General features: G+C 35.6%; 1 long non-coding RNA gene across 1 annotated transcript; it reads right to left on the reverse strand.

Moving 5' to 3' along the window:
- Positions 1 to 1,089: 1,089 nt before the first annotated feature.
- On the reverse strand, positions 1,090 to 1,966 carry LOC124159823. Its single transcript, XR_006865019.1, has 3 exons — positions 1,883 to 1,966; positions 1,620 to 1,711; positions 1,090 to 1,147 (listed from the first exon to the last, which is right to left on the reverse strand). It is a non-coding gene; the product is annotated as an uncharacterized LOC124159823 (long non-coding RNA).
- Positions 1,967 to 19,848: the final 17,882 nt, after the last annotated feature.

Raw genomic sequence — 19,848 nt, forward strand, 5'->3', positions numbered from 1 at the left:
GTTGTATATTCTTCCGGAATGTCCATATTTCCTTTTCAATCTCATCAGAAGACTAGCAAAGTAAGCAGAATTATCGTATTCTACATCCTATAGTTTCACCCGTAAAATATCGTTATGATCATGCTATTTGAAATGATAAACTCATAAGAGGAATAAGCTACCGTAAAAAAATAGTTAAACTCGTATTTTATTTAAGTATTTTTAGCTGTAGAATTTAAACTGAAAACCAGGACTGCAGATTCGTTGCCACTCCAAAATCGCAAATGGAATTCTATTGATATCAAGATAAAACATTTACATGTAATGTAAATATGTGTCACAACTATTATTTTGGCTAAAAATAAATATCCTCTGTTAATTGAAGACCGTAATCTGAGCTAAGTCAGCACCAGCAGCAGTTAATTCGCCACAAAAAAGTAATTAAGGGAAAACTATAAGCGTGCCTTAGACAAGTTTTGATGCTTTTACAGGACGTTTTTCCGGGTATGGAACTTATATATGAATTAACATGGTAAATCATATCTGAAAGTACTGGTATTAATATCATGCCCGCAAAGTAGCAATGCTTACTATGGAATAATTTGAGCTTTAGGAAAGTAAAATATAAGCTGAGAAACAAGATCGAAGTTATTCCGCAGATAATTTCCAAGTAAACTTCCATTAAGGTAGTGCAATGAACAGAATCGAGCACGAATCTGATCAATTTTAAGGGCTGACTAATCAGAAATATTATCACTCCCCGAAATAAGACAAGAACAACTACGGAAACCACAACCTAACATGCAGTACATGTGCTTTTCATGAGAGTTGCCGCATGGATAACAGCTGCATCAAATGGAATCACAGACATAGGTGTTAAAAACGAAAACAATTCTCATTTTTCAAACTTATATAATGTACACACATGTCAAATGTTACATTTTCAGAATGATATAAGAACGCCATTGAAACTAAAAGATATCATATTAGTTAATAGATACTTAATATTATTTATACAATCAATGCAAAGTAAGCAACTTAAAAATAAATGTTAAGTACAAATGATGAAACAATTCTATTGAAAAAGTTTCAAATTAGTGACAGAACCATGAAAAGGAGATGAAAGCCGCCACGCATATTCCATTAATTGTTGCTGGAATAGCTGAACCTGTGATTGAGAATGTGTATTAATTGCTGAGCTTGATTAGACCAAAAAAACAAAGAATTTAATAATTCAATGAATATCATCAGAGTGATATATACATTAAATGGTCAGCATCATCAATCATCATACATTCTAAAACCTTTGGATCTTTATCAAACATGCTATCACTCAAGTTTCTAATTCATCTTTCAAGGTTTGTACTACAAGAAGACAATGATTGAGCACTTTCAATTCGCAGTATTAGCAATATACAATAATAACAGCAAAATGAAACTATAAAACATAATAATATGATATAACCATTACACAACAACCATTTTTCCTCGACAAAAAGATTTCGATATTTACCAAAATATCTGCATTTATAATTAAATTTAATAACTACAATCATAAAAAACTAATACATTTCTCAATCATGACCATTGTGTTTTTTATGACTGCTGAAAATAATAAGGTATAAAACCTGGCAACTTACCAAATAGCAGAATAGGTAGATGAATTTCACATTCAATAGACACTTCCAATCATATCCACAACTTAATGCTTCTCACCATGAAGATATAAAAACTGAATGATTCCAAATAAAACCATAACGGAATGTTAACTGGATATCCTTCAATCACTAACAAAACATAATAATTCTCTAGGTAGGCCGAAACAATTGACATTTATGGAAAGAAACAAAATTAAAAACAGGACTTCAGAATGGCATTGAATTAATGGAAAAGCCAAACTTACCGGCGGACAGAAGAATGACCTTAAGTACTACATTGATAACAATCTTTGTGGACTACTGATATACATATTCATATATACATATTCCTCTCGGACACATTCAAATAGGTATAATACGAATCAGGATGAAGTGATAACTATTTCTGTAAAAGAAAGGAATTGTTATAAAGGATCCTCAGAAGGCCAGTGAATTTATCTTTAAAAAAACAATACTAACCTGTCTAAAGAAATATTCTGAATTATTATGAAGTTACTTCAACCTCATATTCCAGTTACCCAAAGATTTCAAGTCAAAGTACATTGTAGCCTCAAATTGCTTCCACGGCTGAGCCACGATGCAAGGAACCCTAGGAACTCCGAGGAAGCGAAAGGCAATGTGGAACTTCGTGACGTCACGCGCTTCCTCCCCCACTTTCAGCTGAGACCACCTCCTATTATACGCACCTTGAATCCAACCATCAAATCGCTAGATAACAGTAAAAACATGACAATAATACTATGTAAAATCTAATTTATACAATAAAGATACGACAAGGAGTGACGAGGAGATACGGAAGAGAAGATTTAATATCTTTGCTATAATATTGTAAATAGCAATATGGCCGTTGATCATCAACAGTCACCAATGCGTACATAATATTTCTTGATCCAGGTCTCCACTTCTTTATCCTATCAACTAATCCCATTGTTACTCAAATAATTTTTTTCTCATCCTCCATTGCCATGGGGTCACATAATTTTATGAGGCTTTACTTAGATATTCTTAACTCTTACTAGTCGTTTCATAATGGTCTTCATGATATCAGCATGTCTCATGATGCGGCTGATTAAGTTGCTTAATTCGTGTACGAAGTCTTCGAGCAAAACGCTGCTGATTCCATGGACATGTCATGCATCAAGTAGGCACCTGCTCACGTTACATAATTCAATCCGTGGCATTCGCCAAGTTGACACCTTGCCTGTGATATCCACGAGTGATATTCACAGTACTGTTTCCCCGTTTGAGTCGGTATTGTTAAATTCGATTGCATTATATCACGTGTCAATTTGTGCAGCAGGTTGGAATCATATTTTTGACATTAATCTTATAATATGATAATACTCTTGCAAATGGTATGTTTCTAATTTTGAACTCAAAACCAGTTAAAATTGGTCTCTTATTTCAAGAACTGTCGTCTCTGCCATAAATGTAACTGCCCAAAAATGTGAATAGATTTGGATGCATTGTAGTTTATGCTCTCTGAAAAATTATTCTGCTGATCACGGGTGTACCTTCATCTTAATACTATCCCGCTAGTAGCTTTAACAGGATTGAGATCCAGACGTTCAATTTTTCATGCGCCAACAGGTTATGGCGTGCGTATTAAGGTGATTTGACAAAGACCTAGCATTCATTCGTGTCCTACAATTGCAACAACTATAGTTAGGCATAGTATCTATCTTATAGTTTCCAACAGAAGAGAGCAGTGTCGAATTCATGTGACTGATAAAGAGTTTTGGGCATTCAAACAGCGAATCAGGAAATAAAACAGATCAATGCAGCAAAAGTCTCTTAGCATACCTCAAGTCGACGGCCAAGTGTGTCACTTGCTATTTCTACAGAAAAAGCTTTATACCAATTTTCAATCCAGAATCTAAGGTACAGAGAGAGTGATTCTGTAACATTTCTCAGGTAATATCGCACACTGCACAGTACCTCAAACTCTTGCTATTCGTTAAGCTGAGATGAATTCCAATGATTTTCATGTAATCGTTCGCTAATTGATTAATAATACTAATGTCCTCCCGCAACTTAATTGAAAGTGCTGTAATTCAATAATATAATCATACTAATATAACACAATAATAAACAAGAGCAACAAAAAACATCCCCAAAAATGATGATGATGGCAATAAAATTGTATAAAAAATAAAAATAATAAAACTAATAATGATAGCAATAATATTAACAGTAATAATAACCACAGTGATGCCTTAGGCACAGCCATTCATTCTTGTTCTTCAATGCTACAAAAACTCGTTTCAGCAATGTATCTCTCTTATAGTTTCTGACATACTACTAGGTCAGAAGTGATCAGTGTTGAATTAATGTGACTGAGAAAGTGGTTTCGGCATACACACACCGAATTGGGAAATAAAATAGATCAATGCAACAAAAATCTCTTAGCATACCTCAAGTCGACGATCCCGTTTGTCACTTGCTATTTCTGCAGAGAAAGAAAAAGTTTTGTACCTATGGCCAATCCAGCACCTAAGGTATAAAAAGGGTGCTTCTGAAACACTTCTCACTTAATATCTCACCCTATATAGTACCTGTAGATCTTGCCAATCATGAAATTGAGATGAGTTCCAAAGATTTTCATGCAATGATTCGCTAATTGATTGTAAATACTAATATAAGTCGCAGCTATTTGAAATCTCAGCTAAATTGAGTGTTTTAATTCAATATTATCATCATACTAATTTAATCAAAATAATGAACAAAAACAGCAATAAATAGGCTCTAATAATGATGATGATGAAACTATAAAGAAATAATAATAACAATAATATTAGTAACCACAATAATATTTATTTCTACAATTTAATTAATAAAGAAAAAAATGAAGATTAAATAATTAGGGCAGCTTAAAGAAATCGTCAAGGGGGATTAGTGCTTCGGTTACCGTCCTTAAAATCATCGATCATAAATTGTAACATTAAGCATTTAGAAGAAAATATACTGGTAAATATTTGAAAGCAATTCATTTTGCCACAATATACTTGCAAAATTAAAAACAAAGCATTCGTATTTATTTCCATTTCGCATGGCCAACTTGACCCGTCTACCTAAACATCACGGCAATTCCCTGAAGTTAATCCCATCAATTAATGATTCATTTAGATGGACACAATGTAACCTCATGTGGAGCTAACTCTATACTCATAACTCACTATCTTCCTTGCACCTCTATATTCTAATAAAATTTCTATTATGAAGATGAGAGCTCATCTGTTATCAGAATCTCCACAAGGTTCCTAACTTGAAAATATGGAACATGTGAAAAAATAGATTTATAGCCTGATCACATGTAATAATTATCACTCTTTTGCCATTGTAGCATCGCTGCAGTAATTTCTATTTACCTGGTGGTAATATTAGGGATAAAATCCTATCGATAAATAGGGCCTCGATGCATGCAATACACATTGGTGGAGATTTAAATCCAAAGATATTTTGTTTTATTCTTCTTGTTGAAATCAATTGTGGTCACAATGCAGGCAATAAAATATAACTATTCGAACTATAACTCTATGTTGCACTTCCTCTGATTTGTTCCTTAATACGCTTTCCACGCTTTGAATCATAGGAAAAGGATGCACTCGTCGATGTCCAAATCCGGCGGCAAAGATGGGTGCCTACATATTGGCAAATTGGGACGCCGCTTGAGTTCTCAGATGATTTCAAAGTGAACCTCGGTATCGTTATCTTTAAATCCGCCAATATTATCTGTTACACCTACACGAAATTGTAAAGAATTCGGGATATGGATGCTTACTCTGATGTCTGTAATTATCACTTAATGTGAGCAAATGAAGATAAAGTCACCATTTACCATATCAAAAATGACATATATCCATTAATGTATTATCCACCAAATTTTTCTAAAAAATTCAATATTTTGTCACGGATTTTGTCGAAATAAGTAGTCGACATTTGAGAATTATAACAGCACTTCATTAAAACACTTAAACGAACTATATCCTATAAGAACTCATTAACTTCAATACAATGAATAAATATCAACAACAGCCCGTCACTCAGCGACGCCCACGTTACACACAGGCGCCGAAACAACGTTAAGAACAACCAAGTATCGAGACCTTTTCTCTCTCTCGTCTCGAGTGAAAGGTGGTGGAGTTCACAGTTTAGTTTAAGAAAAATTAAATTTAACTATATACTTCAATTTTACATATAAAACAATATCACTTTTCGCAGTACTAAAAAGTCTCCCTCATTCGTGAAGTTGAGATGGATTCCAAAGATACTCAAGTAATCATTCACTAATTCAAAATAAATACTTATGTGCTCCAGCTATTTAAGTGAAAATTCTTTAATTGGATAACATAATGAAACTAGAATAACACCAATAAAAATTAACAACAATAAATGTGCCCTTACAATATGCAGTCATGATAATAATAACCACGATAAGTTTTATTTCTTACCCGTAATAAATACAGAAAATATAAAAAGTATTCAACAATTTAACATTTAGAGAAGGTGAAGACAACCTATACTGCGAACCTGTTTTACGTTTATAGTTTATTAAAGTCTATCAATCGCACACCATAGAACGTAACCTTTTGTTAAGCTTTAATGGGAATAACGTTGGCCCATCGCATTTATTAAAAAAAATCTATCTATTGATGACATACAAATTTATTAGCAAAATAAAAGCATTATAAATACAGTAATGAAATTGTGGCCATTATTCCTCAATCTACTACTTTAATAAAGTATTTTTCAGAGGTTGCACTCCACTATTCAAAGGTATATGCATCCAGCATCCAGCTTTCTTAGAATTCAAATATTCCCTCGGCCCATGGTGGAAGTTCACAATTTTACAAATTTATCAGTGTCACAAAGCCTTCTTAGCAAACTTCAGGTAGCTCATGTATTGCGTATATTGACAACAACATCAATGGGCTTGAAGTGGAATAATGAAAGTATGTAACTTTTATTCCTTAAGCTTTTAAAAGAGTAATTCTCCATGTCTGAAAGTTAGATGCAACCATCAGCTGTTAAATATTTACTCTTTCACCTTCTCCATCATTCATTCTGACTTTCAAACGATAGTGGGATAATTTTATCCAAAGTATTGTACACTTATCTACATGCACTAGCACTATAAGTCCGTTTTTTGCCTTAACAAACTCATCGAAGAATGATGCTTTGTAATTTAAGTCGAGAAAACGGCAAAAAAGACACAATGCAGGCATTAGCTAACAAATAAATAGAATAACATTATTTCTAAAATTCAGGCATGAAAAATGTCCACTCAAAGAACGGAAATTCCGTTCTCTTAATTGAAATATATTACGATTTTTTTTACTTCGTTCCGTAGGTTTATCTTCCAGTGTTCTGACTAAATCTCGAACGTCCCAATAGAATAATAACAAATATTGCATAATGCAACATTATTTGAGTGCCATGGGAGTGTACAGGGGACCTAATTTACTGTCTGTGAAGCTGTCTTAGCCATTTAACACTAGGAGGACGGGAGTTTCGCGCTACCTAGAAGGACGGCTAGGGGTCATTTGACCCCTAAAATGTATTTTGGAATAAAACGCCTAATTTTCAACCAATATTCAGTTTAATCGTATTAATTGTTGAATCAGTTCATTAAAAACACTATTTAACATTATTAAATATTATTTCCATCGTCAAAAGTTAATAACAATTATTTTAAAGAACCATGAATTAAACCGTATGTAGTAGTCGATTGCAAATCAAATAACGAGAATACATACACTCAATACAAAAGTTGTGTTACATGTTTAAACAATAGGGTACTGGGTTTACAAAATTTGCATTAAAATTTTTAAAACTTATTACTTTGTTGTAAATCTCAGACAGACAGTATTTTTTCAGCGCTGTTTCCACAAAATATTTTTTTGCGCTGAATGCGTTTATTGGACGATTTATTCATCTACATCTAAATCTACACACCTACCCGCAAGCCGCTTAAAAGCGTGTGACAGGGGGTGTTAAGACACCAGCCATTTGCACATGAAAAGGAATTTGGAAAATGGAAACGAAATTGGTGCAGTGATTCAATTTGATGGTATTTGGCACCTTTTTCTTTTTTGTGCCCGTGGAGATATGGCTGTTGGATTTGGAGACGTGTAAATAAATTGATACATGGTATCCATGATATCTACTCCCGCTTTGTTTTATTATGAAATAGGATGGTCTCTGGTATTCTTTTATTCGTTTCGGAAATAGTGTCGTCTGAGATCATGCTGCTGAGTGAAAGTACATTATTGTTCTAGTTTGCCTGATTCTACGTAAGAGTATGGCCTAAGGTATTTTTTAACACTCGCGTTGAATGGATTACATGGCTATTTTAGGGGTCCTGGATATTTGTACGTCACGCCTGTTTTTTTCAGATCGTCCATGCAAGAGAGGTTTTCCATTTTTTATGACTTCCTGCCAGCTGGATGGATGGAAAATAATTGTTACAAGTTACATTTATTCCTGAATTCTTGTATGTTACGGTCACTTTAGTAACTATTTATTTCCCCAACGCTTGATTTGATGGCTAATCATCATCTTTGCCACAATATGGAAATTCATTTAGGCTGTATTTTCATTTCACATCTGTCAAAACCCAGTACTCGATTCCAATTTGTCTGGTTTATTTGGAATTTACCTCATAAAAGGACAGCTGCATTTTGTTGGATAGAGGTGTGCATTTGCGATCACGCCAAAGTCGCCATCGGATTCACTATCTTGGGCTTCGTCGCTTCCATCACATGCAGATGTTGATGGATTGGTCAGAATGTCCTTGAACTGATGTTTACGATTCACTTCCAGACTGATCTTCAATATTACCTTCAGCTATTTGAATCGCGACGATTCTCTTCTCTTGATATATTTCTCGACTTCTTACTTTCTTCCTCAACTCGCTACTGATATGCATGCAAAAAAATTTACAAACGAAAGCGCATTATGGTAGAATCTTCTCTAGTTGCATTGGAGATATAGAGAGCTGGAGAGCATTAGAAATTCATACAAAAGGACAAAATTTTCAGAAGTAACGCTAACTGCCGTTCGAAAGGCAGGGACTCAACCGCCAACCGTATCCTGATTCGTATCTTCCAGGAATTTGCAGTAATGCTTCTTCTCCGACCTACGTAGGGATTTCAAGGGTAGGATTTACAGTAGAATTTTACAGTCCACCCAATTCTTCCGCTCTCTCAAAAAGAGACAGGATTTTTCCCCAGGACGCAGCGTGCAGTCATCCCGCCCCAAACCCCGACGGGGTCAGGCGGCACTAATTATGGACGCACGGCAAAGGGGCTAGGTCAAGTGATAGTGTCGTCAGGCCAGAAAAATGTAACTTATTCATAAACCTGATGAGTCGATATTGAAAATAATGTCTCTAAGAGCTCTAAATCTTGGACGACGGAAAACAATTTTTGGGATACGTGACGATTTTCCGGTGTGGGTAATACAATAATCATTGAACAATAAATAAGACAAAATTAAAATATCATAATTACATGAATTTACGCAAATCAAGGATTGAAAATGTTTTATTTCCCTTTGCTGCCCAAAAAATATCGAAAGATTGTACACAACAAGTCGTTATGCCTAGGTTTTCGAATACAGATAGGAGCCCTTGGGACGAAACTGGCATTGAACCGGGTACTTCCAGATTCAAAATGAAGCAAATCATCTACCACACTAGCCTCTTGCTGATAATATGATATACATGGCACTAAAGTGCCCACGAGCATGAAAATAGCGCGAAAACCAATTGTGGGTCAAATGACCCCTAGCCGTCCTTCTAGGTATAACACGTCATAAAAATTTAAAACAAAACATTATTGTTGAATTTTCACTAATTTATCAAAATATAGACCAAAATGAACAAAGTCAAAAAGTTTCAAAATTTAAAAAAATATTTTAATAAGAGAAAAATAAATTTGAATTCTGAAAATGGGTCAAATGACCCCTGCCGTCCTTCTAGTGTTAAATAATGCTCTTACCCGTTTACAGCCATTTTCTTCAATATACGGTCTTCTCAGCATATGCATAAGTGCGTACATTCCAAAAAATTATAAAAAATAAGGAAGTGTTACATATAAATATGAAAGAGAAAAATGAGAAAGTACTGTCTACAGGTAGAGACTAACTAATTATTTTAGGCAAAATTTAGAGTTGAATGAGACTGAAAATGGACTGTGATAAAGAGAGAAGAGAAATATTGAAGGAGTTGTTACCAGTAGAAGAACAGAAAATGGAAAAGATAAGGACTGAGTCAGATGTGTAGTTTTCATCGAAATTGGGGCAACGAGAAAAGTGTTGAGGGAGATTGCGAGAAGAAAAAATAAACAAAAATGTGACTATTACCAAGAAGGATTTGTTTGCAAACAAGGTTCGTTGGGTATATACCGTTGAACACAACGAAATACGATGAATATGTAAATGGATTAAGGTGGCAGTGACGGGAATTGATTACGACAAGAGCCAGAAATAATTTTCATAATAATATTTTTTTTATAATAAAGAGATGGAGAGGAAGTGGAAGAAAATAGAATGCTAAAGGACGTGATGGGGCGCAGAAGCTACGAAGTAAGGGCATGAAAAATACAGTGATAAAAGGCGCATGTCCTGGGAAAGATTCTTCACCGCGTAGAACACGACGTACGTCTATCTAAGCTACGTGCTAATTTTTGCTTTCGTCGTAAATGGTGTTTCCTGTGCAGTCTGATACCGATTTTCAAAATGAAAAGGACAAAAGAACAAGAAAATCTCATATTTCTCTCAAGAAAACAACTTCCTCTTTCTAACAAGAAAATCTCAATGTTTGCGGTGATCGAAAACTTGCTGAACAGTTTTCCTCACGAAGCAAGAACTGAGACTGTTTTCCAAAAATCACAGCAAGGAAAGGACTCGTTGATGTTGATAATCTATGTTGGTGAGGAAGAATGAAGAAATCCACGGTTATTAGTTGTAATCCATGTGAAATTATGCAGGAAAAGTGTTTTGGAGAGTTTCTCACGGCTAGACGCTACGATCATGGAAAAACTCTGACATGATAACACCTTGAAATACCTTTCAATTTTTCTTCATTTAGTTAGAAAAATACCGTTTCCAAACTTTCAAATGATAAGCAGGGAATAAAGTTGTATGGAGCGGATCATCCTTTCTCCCCTGCGCACAATGGACTAATTATTTAGAAGAAATCCCATATGGAAGACGAAATACAAATCATTAGCGAATGGAACGACATTGGATCAGGTAAGTTGATTTTTGATAACATTGATGTCCATTGCCCAATTGACGGGAATGCATCGCTTGAAATTCATATTATATTAATTAATATCATCATCTTAAGAGGTTGAATATAAAATAAACATTTTATAATGAGGATAAATAAATTTTCCATGAAAATCAACTTGATTTTCTGGTAATACAACTTCAATACTCCTTTAAATTTTGGAAAACACCAAAATCTAGATTAACCGCAAGTGCCCATTTGTAACACGTTCTCACTCATTTCGACGCTACTATTGTAGTAGACATTCATGCTAGATCCTGTGAAATAAGTGTACAAGAAATAACATTTTACTAATTCCATCAGAAATCAGAAATAAGTGATCTGCCAATATTTTACGCGCTTGCATACCTATTAAATCAACGAAACGGTAATTTCACGGTTCTCAATGTAAACTTTTCAAATCATGTCCACAAGATTAAAACTTATCTAATAATGTTTCCTACTAAAGATGATTCCTGTTATATACCGTGGAACACAACGAAATACACTGAACAAGTAGGTATATGAATTAGGGTGGCAGTGCGGTGAATTGATGAAGACAGGAGCCAGAAATGTTGTTAGAACAAATATTTTTCATGGTTTCATTCTAAGCTAATATTTTTCTCACCTGTTCAACTTGTGGAAAAAAATGAAACCTAGTTTACTAATTCTCAAATAAATAGAAAAAAATACCAATTTACTGATAAATGTAGTCTAATACTGAGTCTTAATCTTGCTAAGCCCAAGTCTTGCTCAGCGAAAAAGATACAAAAGGGGAAAAGCTCATGCAAAGGTTAAGAAATTACTATTAACATGACTTACCATTATTTTAGGCTGCCAGATGACATCTCCCTTTTCGGTGAACGCAAACTTGCTGAGAAATTTTCGTCACGGAGCAAAAACTGGATACTTCAAAGCATGAATGATAAAGGTATGACGAGTATCAAGTGTACAATTTTTCTGTAGCATAAAAGTGATTTTCTGGTAGACTATTACTCCTTCAAAATTTTTTAATTTGCAGTTTTAAGCACTCAAAATACAGCAAGTAACGCAGTTTATATTTAGATGGTGTGTCCTAATGGTTTCGCCTTAGTAAAGTTTAACTGTACAACTATTATTTTCCATTACTGAAGAACAATTGGAAGGGTGGATTGCATAACGTTTCACATGTGAAAGGATCAAAATTATGAGAACGGCAGCATGCTGTTGCAACATAGCTAAGGAAAAAGACGTAAGTTGAACATTTCTCCACAAATTACATTTTTTTCATTTCATTCGAATTTTTTCAATGACGGCATTTTTATTTAAGTATACCGGGACTAGCCACGGTGATAACTTTTTACGGAGTCACCCGCAATGCACAAAATAGTGCGAAAAATCCACAGAGGAAAAATCATTCGCCTTGACCGGGATTCGAACCCGGATCCCTCGATTTCCGGCCGAGTGCTTTAGCCAGTTAAGCTACCGGAAATCGAGGGATCCGGGTTCGAATCCCGGTCAAGGCGAATGATTTTTCCTCTGTGGATTTTTCGCACTAGACGGCATTTTTTTAAATATCTCAGGTAAGCGTAGCTTTGTTAACTAGTCCACCAGTTACATATATTAATTTCAATCCTGAGGTTATGAGTATGGCCTGAGCTAAATATAAAACTAATGATGTTGAATGTTCCGCTTCGGCTTAGCGAAAAATCACGGTTACTTTTCATTCCTCGATCATTTTCCTTTCCATCCATTTCACCCTCACCATTCCCCTCCAGTCATTTATCCTCCTCTTTCTGAGCGCCCAAGTCATCACTCAAGATACACTCCGGATCAGGTTTTAAGCAGTGATGGCAATAGAAACTAAAGAAAAGTCAAAATCAGTAAAATTTCAATAGTTTGTTCCCGAGAGCGAAATGGAGAAACGAAACGAAAAAGAATTAAACCCGAGGGGTTAAACTCAGTGTCGAAACGAAATCGGAGTCAAAATTACTTCGGGTCGAAACTAAAAAAAAACTTCTGGGGCGAAACGAAACGTAGATAGTGTTTCGCACCGGAGAGATCACGTGCTTCACCTTCGAACAGTTTAGTTTCGACCCACACACCGAGTACGAAGTAAGGTTGAATGAAGTAGAGGTTCGGCCTACCGCCTTTAGATGCATGGGTCACTCATATTTTTACCACTGACAGGAAAACAGTGAACGCAAACTGGCTATTCAATTTTTAAGCTCAATGTTTAAACCTCTCTACACGTATGTCACACGAAATGGGTCGAAACTATTCCCCCTTATCCCCCTCAGTGTCACTTGTGACGTCAGTGGTGGTACATCATGCCTAAGTATCGTTCTGTAAGAAGATGGGCTCCTCGGAGACCAGTGGAAAAAATAATCAAGGACTGCACTGTGTTGAAGGCTAATCATGCTGGAGCTGTCAATGTTTGGGTTGCTGATACTATTGGAACTCTTATTTGGTTTTAAGTTTACCTTTGCTGTTGGTAATGATCACAATGTACAAGTTTCATATTGGCTCACTATTTGCTTCACAAGGATACCTAATAATGTAACCATGAATTCCATTCAACTTATGGGATCGAAACTTTACTATGAGAAGTAGAGTTACAATTAATTTAGTTTCGTACCCGGGAGTAAAGTTTCATCCCGGGTCGAAACTAAACTCCTGTATGATTTTAATTTCGTGCGGGAACGAAACTAAACCTAGGCCTCGTATTTTCGTTTCCCTTCGGGTCGAAAAGAAATCTTTTCGTTTCGTTTCAATTGCCATCCCTGGTTTTAAGGCATTATCATCAAATTTGCAAAAAATTCCGTCCAAGACTCGTTGAACAAGCTTTCTTGAGTGAATATGATGTTGTATCAATCGTCATGACTTCGGAAATAATTTCTTGAATGCTCTTGAATTCTATCGCTTTTATCAAATTCGTCTTGGTTCATATACTATTGAATCTCCAGTAATGTTGAAGCGTTTCGACCAATCAAAGAAAGTTTTCCAGCCTTCCCGGTGCTACCTTGGAGATGGGACATCATGGATGAGAGTTTGACATCATGGCCGCTTGGGAGAGGAACTCTGCTGAGGCCCTTATAAAATTTACGAGGAGCAAAGGTGTTTGTATGAATTGACCTCCCAAGACTTCCATACGAAGCAGAAAAGAAGTTCGGCACTGCAAGAAATTGTTACAAATTTGTTGCCGGTAAGTAAAATTATGATCATAATTGTATCTGTCATGCTTTAGTTATTCTTTTGTCAATCATGTTGTATAGCGTTAATGAAGTAAATACTAGCTTTCCACAAAAGCGTGAAAGAACGTTCAGCTCGATTCAATGCACGTTGACACTAAATCTTGAAAGACCGTCTCAAGTGATCTTGAATCTCATTTCAGCGTTCAAGACGACTTGTTCCACGTCCCTTGATCAAGACAAGCAAATTAAGAATTTTACTTAAGTATTTGACTACTTCCACTCTTTTAAATCAATAATCAAATTAGATCATTTCAAATTTTCAGCTTCTACTTTATTAGTACAATTCTCTTTCTGATTTCTTTACTGCCAGTTCCATTTTCTTTAAATATTACCCATGTTGTTATAAACTTCCACCTAATCTAGTATCCACGCAAAATAATCCTCAGTGCTTCTCTTCTTCAAGGAACTTCTCTCCTTCAAGAAGCTCATAATACAAGTGTTGAAACGTACGTTCAACAGCAACATAACGCAGCAACACCTGAATGCATCGCCATGAACTATAAACAATTTGGAATGAATTATCTTGATGGATTATGCACAAGATAAAAATCACCAATTCTATTGCTGTTATCTCAATCGTCTTTGGCTAAACTTTAGGGAAGTCCATTTTATAAATTAAATTGAAAAACTTCTTATTCTTCCTACAATTTATTTTACGGTATCACTAGTTTCGACCTGATATCATCAGATATGAATCTAATATAATAATAATAATGATACAATATCTGATGGTATCTAGCATTAGATATTTGATGATGACGCCGCTGCATCGAAACTAGTCATATCTTTAAATAAATTGGTAGAATAAAACATTGTTTTTTCTTTCCCTAATGCCATTGCTGTTTATAATGCTCGATGCACAATATAATAATATATACATACGAATTTTCTCATAGAATAAAGAAAAATTGACCATAATCTCCCGAAACTAAACAAGTGTTACCATTAAATTGCATGGGACACGAGCAGTGACGCTACATAATGGCTATTATTCTTTCTTCAGATTAGTACATTGTTCAACATTTTATGGTAATTCATGTCACTCGCGACTATTTATAAGCTGTCATATTTTAACTTAGTTTGTAATATTTTATCATATGTAGTGATATTATCGTATCTTTTTATCGTATGTTAATAACAAAAGAGAATTCGGTCATCATATTTGATCTTGATGAGTAGGCTTGAAAGCTTCTACTTTCATTTGGCACAGTGAAAAACTTTACTGTTAACAGTTGATCTTAGTTAAATCAGTGTTCTGACTATAGTTTTTCTCAAGAAATTCAATACTGGATACAAAATTTCTTTTATAAAAGTAAATAGGTTCGTATCGCTTGAGTTAATTGTTATTATGTAATTCTCAGTGGTGAAAATGTCATTGTTGTTCATTCAAGAGTTATGGCCAACAGTAACCAAAACGGCTGCAAAAAACGGAATGCTGCCGTATTCACGGAAAAATCAATATATGCATTAAGTATTTAGTCTCACCTGGATAGTAGAACACTCATTCTTCACTTCGGAATGATTTTGGGGTACTGGAAGAAATTAAAAAAATAATTTAACTTGCTTTCTAACCAATTACAAATTCTCGATCTATGGCAAAAGCTGGCAAAAAATCTACCACTTAAGGCAAAAAATCTACCTCTACGTGAGCTTCGTCACAGCGTAACCGCGTTGCATAACATCCATCAATTTCTTGAAAATGGTAGTGCTTAGCCAGTCAACTTGGTAGGCCAGGACTGAATGTATGATGCACAAATTTTGGCATTAGCATGGAAAATTTTTAAACAAGATTATACAAGAAAGGGATTTTTGCTATGTTACTACGTTTCCCAAAGCGGTGAATTTCTCTAAAAAAAATCGCGCGACGACTCAATTTTCCTGATGTTTGCGGTATATTTACAACAATAACACTTAATATTAGCTCATCACAAAAAACTCTATACAAATTTGACAGCAGCGTCCAGTACGGCTGACGTGAGCGGTGATAGGATACCGTTTCCTAGCAACAGACGGAAACTTTGAATCTAGCATCGAAGCAAAGTGTTTATCGATGTAGCCACGTGAAAATGTAGGCTTCACATGGCTGCGAAAAATGCCTTGTTTTTCACTCACCACAATTCCATCGTCGATTTTCCTCTGACTTGACATACTCGTTTCATGCAAAAAACATGCATGAAAAATTTGTGGTACCTCATAATTTACGATGCTAATACACTCAAAATCGTACGTAGCTCCTATCTCTATCTCCACCATTAAAAAGGTGTAATCTGAGTAAACAGATTAATTTTTGATTGGAAGTTCCTATGATCTTCTTCTTGGTTGAAAGACTATATATTTGGAGCATGGCCTCTTATGAGGAAAGGGTATACGGTTTCTCATAGGCCTCTAGGGGATCTCTTTACGTATGACCCTTTTCCAGGCACAAAGAGAAACGCATCTAGCGAGTAACCTCAGCGGTGATGTGGAATAACTCGCCAATGAAATTAAATAAAAATTATGCATACAAAATTCTGCCAAAATTCATTTAATTATTATTCCTGTATCGTAATGATTTCTTCTCCCTAGCTGATATATCAAGAACTCACAATGTTCCCCGTTTTATATGTCAATAGACACATGAAAATTAGGTATTTTCCATCTAATTCAAAAGGGCAGAGAAAGAGCGGTAAACACTAGGCACTTGAAAGTGCTCAGCAGTCGGCACTGACACAAAATACAAAAATGCTGTTTTTTGATGGCCACGTAAATAGACAGAATACCAATTTTTAATTATTCCCAATGAAGGATAAGGAAATAACAAATATATGGATCCAGAGCTCCTGTGAATCGCCATTTGGTCCAAAGCTAATGATTGATGATTTAATATAAACGTTGCACGTATCACTACATTATTCAGGAGCTGATTTTGCATTCAATAATCATTTTTTGGAGAGCAGAATTAGTTCCTGAATAATGGAATAAATCTCAGGCCTCACATGTATTTCGCACAACGGCTTAGAATGCTTTCAGTACATAAAACCATGTTTTTCCGTTTTAAGAGGTTTTCCATTGAGAAATGTTTTAATACAAGCGTTCATGCAGCTGTGCTATGTCGATTTCAATGCTTAACACTTTCTGATAGTCGACGTAAACTTAAACAATATTTTGTTTACAAGGTCAGATAAAAATGGAGGTTTCGATATTTCAAAGCGATGGTATTGCTGAAAATCGGAATATTCCCACAGAATGTCGGAGAGCAGGTAAAATTTAGTATAACAGCACCAGAGTGGGGATATAGTAGGAATGAGTCGATTCCAAATGCCGATTCTGGATTCCACCGAATTTCGGGTACAGAGTCGAGAATCGATCGCTTAAAGTCGATTCTGGCTCCATCGATTCCATGAAGATACATATTTGGAAAAAGCTTGGGGGATAAAGGCCGCAACACACCTGAGCCATTTTGAACTGTACATTATTGAGTTAACAATTTTTGACGAAAACAATTGAAAAGTTCATTATTTTACTAAGGATGAGCATATATTACTGTAGTAATAATTCGCTGTTTTCCATAAATATACTTTTTGGGTCTCTTAATTGTCTTTTTTTATTTCATTCAATTTTTATATTTTAGCGAGAGAAATGCTACTGAAAAAGCAATATCCTATCTGTTACTATGAACAAGAATCGAGGGAATGGAAACCGAGAATCCGGAATCAATTTGAAAGAATCGGAATTGGAATCTAAATCGAAAAAAAACGGAATCGACTCTTTCATAGTATAAAGAAGAACTCTCAGATATCTAATATAAGAACCTATGCGTCATTCCCTGGAATTCCATTGGTCACATGTATTTATGTGAGTCACAAAATAAACATGAGCAAACACAACCTCTTCAAATCAAGATATGCTACAGATGACTCACTTGGTGCAAAATAACTTACGAGTGTCCGGAGCAAAAAAATTAAATGGGAAAACTCGGAGACTTGCCTGATTTATCTCGAGGACTTTGACACGGAGTCGGAACTTTATTTGAACGGTAAAATGATATTACACCGATACAATCTGAAAAGCATAAACTGAATGAAAAAGTGAGAGATTTAAGCACATTTCATCACGCATCCTATAATATCAAGTTTTTTCTACCGTACAATAATGGTTACTTAGTCCTAGCATATCAATATTGAGTTCTGGAAAACGCTAACCACCCACCAAAATTACGAGATCAACTTGTGAAGGCAAAGGAACCAACCGGGCTAAAAACTGCTGGAGTGTACGCTATACCATGTGAATGCGGAAAAACTTACATTGGAGAGACGGGCCGCACTATTGAGACCAGATTGAAAGAACATCGTAGACACCTAAGATTAGGACAGATGGAAAAATCGGCAGTGGCTGAGCACAGCATCCTCGAGAATCATATGATTCACTGGGAAGAAGCGAAGCTTCTCTGTCGATCTAATGGATACTGGGAGCGGGTAGTAAAAGAGTCCATTCATATTCGAAAAAACAGCAATAATATCAACAGAGACTGTGGCTATAATTTAAGCCATATATGGGACCACCTCTTAAAAATACAAGGGGACTGGCAGCCAATCTGGAAACGCTGAACCGCCCTCACACACAGAATTCTGTATATATATACCCCGAGGCTTTGCGAATTTGGTATTGGATTCCTGAATCCCTGATGACGATGGGCGAGTTATCCATCGAAACGTTGGAAGGAGAAATGGAGGACCTGACTCAGTGCGAAACCCCGTGGGTGCAGTGAAGTAAACTTCACGGCACCTACGGAATCCTCTGCGATATCTTTCAACTCCTCGTATTGGGGCTCTCTTGAGGCAAATTTTCGCTTAGGTATAGATTCCCCACTATGTCCACCACTGAGAAATTTTCCGTAAACCGATGTCGACTCGAACACAATTTTTTAAATTGCCGATCGCCATTGCGAAAGAAGTAGACGATATTATCCCCAGGGAGCGTGTCAAGCACTGATTCCTACTCCTTGAGTTCGCGTACCGACTTTACATAGTTCATTGTTGTGCGCAAAGATCTCCAAATGGGTGAGACTGCGCAATCGTAATGATGATATTTGCTTAAAGTTCTTTTTTAACGAAGCTCAAAGATTAACCCCTTGGGCTGTAATGACGAGTCTATCTCGTCATGAATTTTCGACGCCAAACCGCGCAATGACGAGTGTATCTCGTCATCGGATTTTCATAATTTTAGTACTATTTAGAGAAACAATATAATTATTTTAAAAGCTTTAAAATGTTAAAAGATACATAGTATGCATAAGTAATTAATATTTTATGAAGCATGATGCATTGGAAGGATTTAAATGATTTTATTCGAGTAGCGATAGCTGTGTTCTCCATGTTTAATAATCACATTTTATTTCACGGTGCTATGTTTATTACAAATTACAATATATATCATTTCATTGCCTGCCATTTAAAAGAGAACCAAAGAAAAAAATAAATAGAGAATAGGAGCACGATATTCGGAAAATCAATCGAATTGGAAGGCGTTAACTGTTCGAGACAATTCCAATCGCAAATTTACGTCCAATCATAACTATTTAATGTACTTAACCCTTTAAGGTTCCATTAGGATTGCAGCCGCTGGAGTGCAAAACAAAATACGTTTTTAGTTTAGGTGACTGTGCTATCTACGACCGTTGAACAGTTGAAAGGAAATTAATTCCCCAAGGCCGTAATCTTTGCTG

This window comes from Ischnura elegans, chromosome 5, assembly GCF_921293095.1.
Source record: "Ischnura elegans chromosome 5, ioIscEleg1.1, whole genome shotgun sequence".
Lineage (NCBI taxonomy): Eukaryota > Metazoa > Arthropoda > Insecta > Odonata > Coenagrionidae > Ischnura > Ischnura elegans.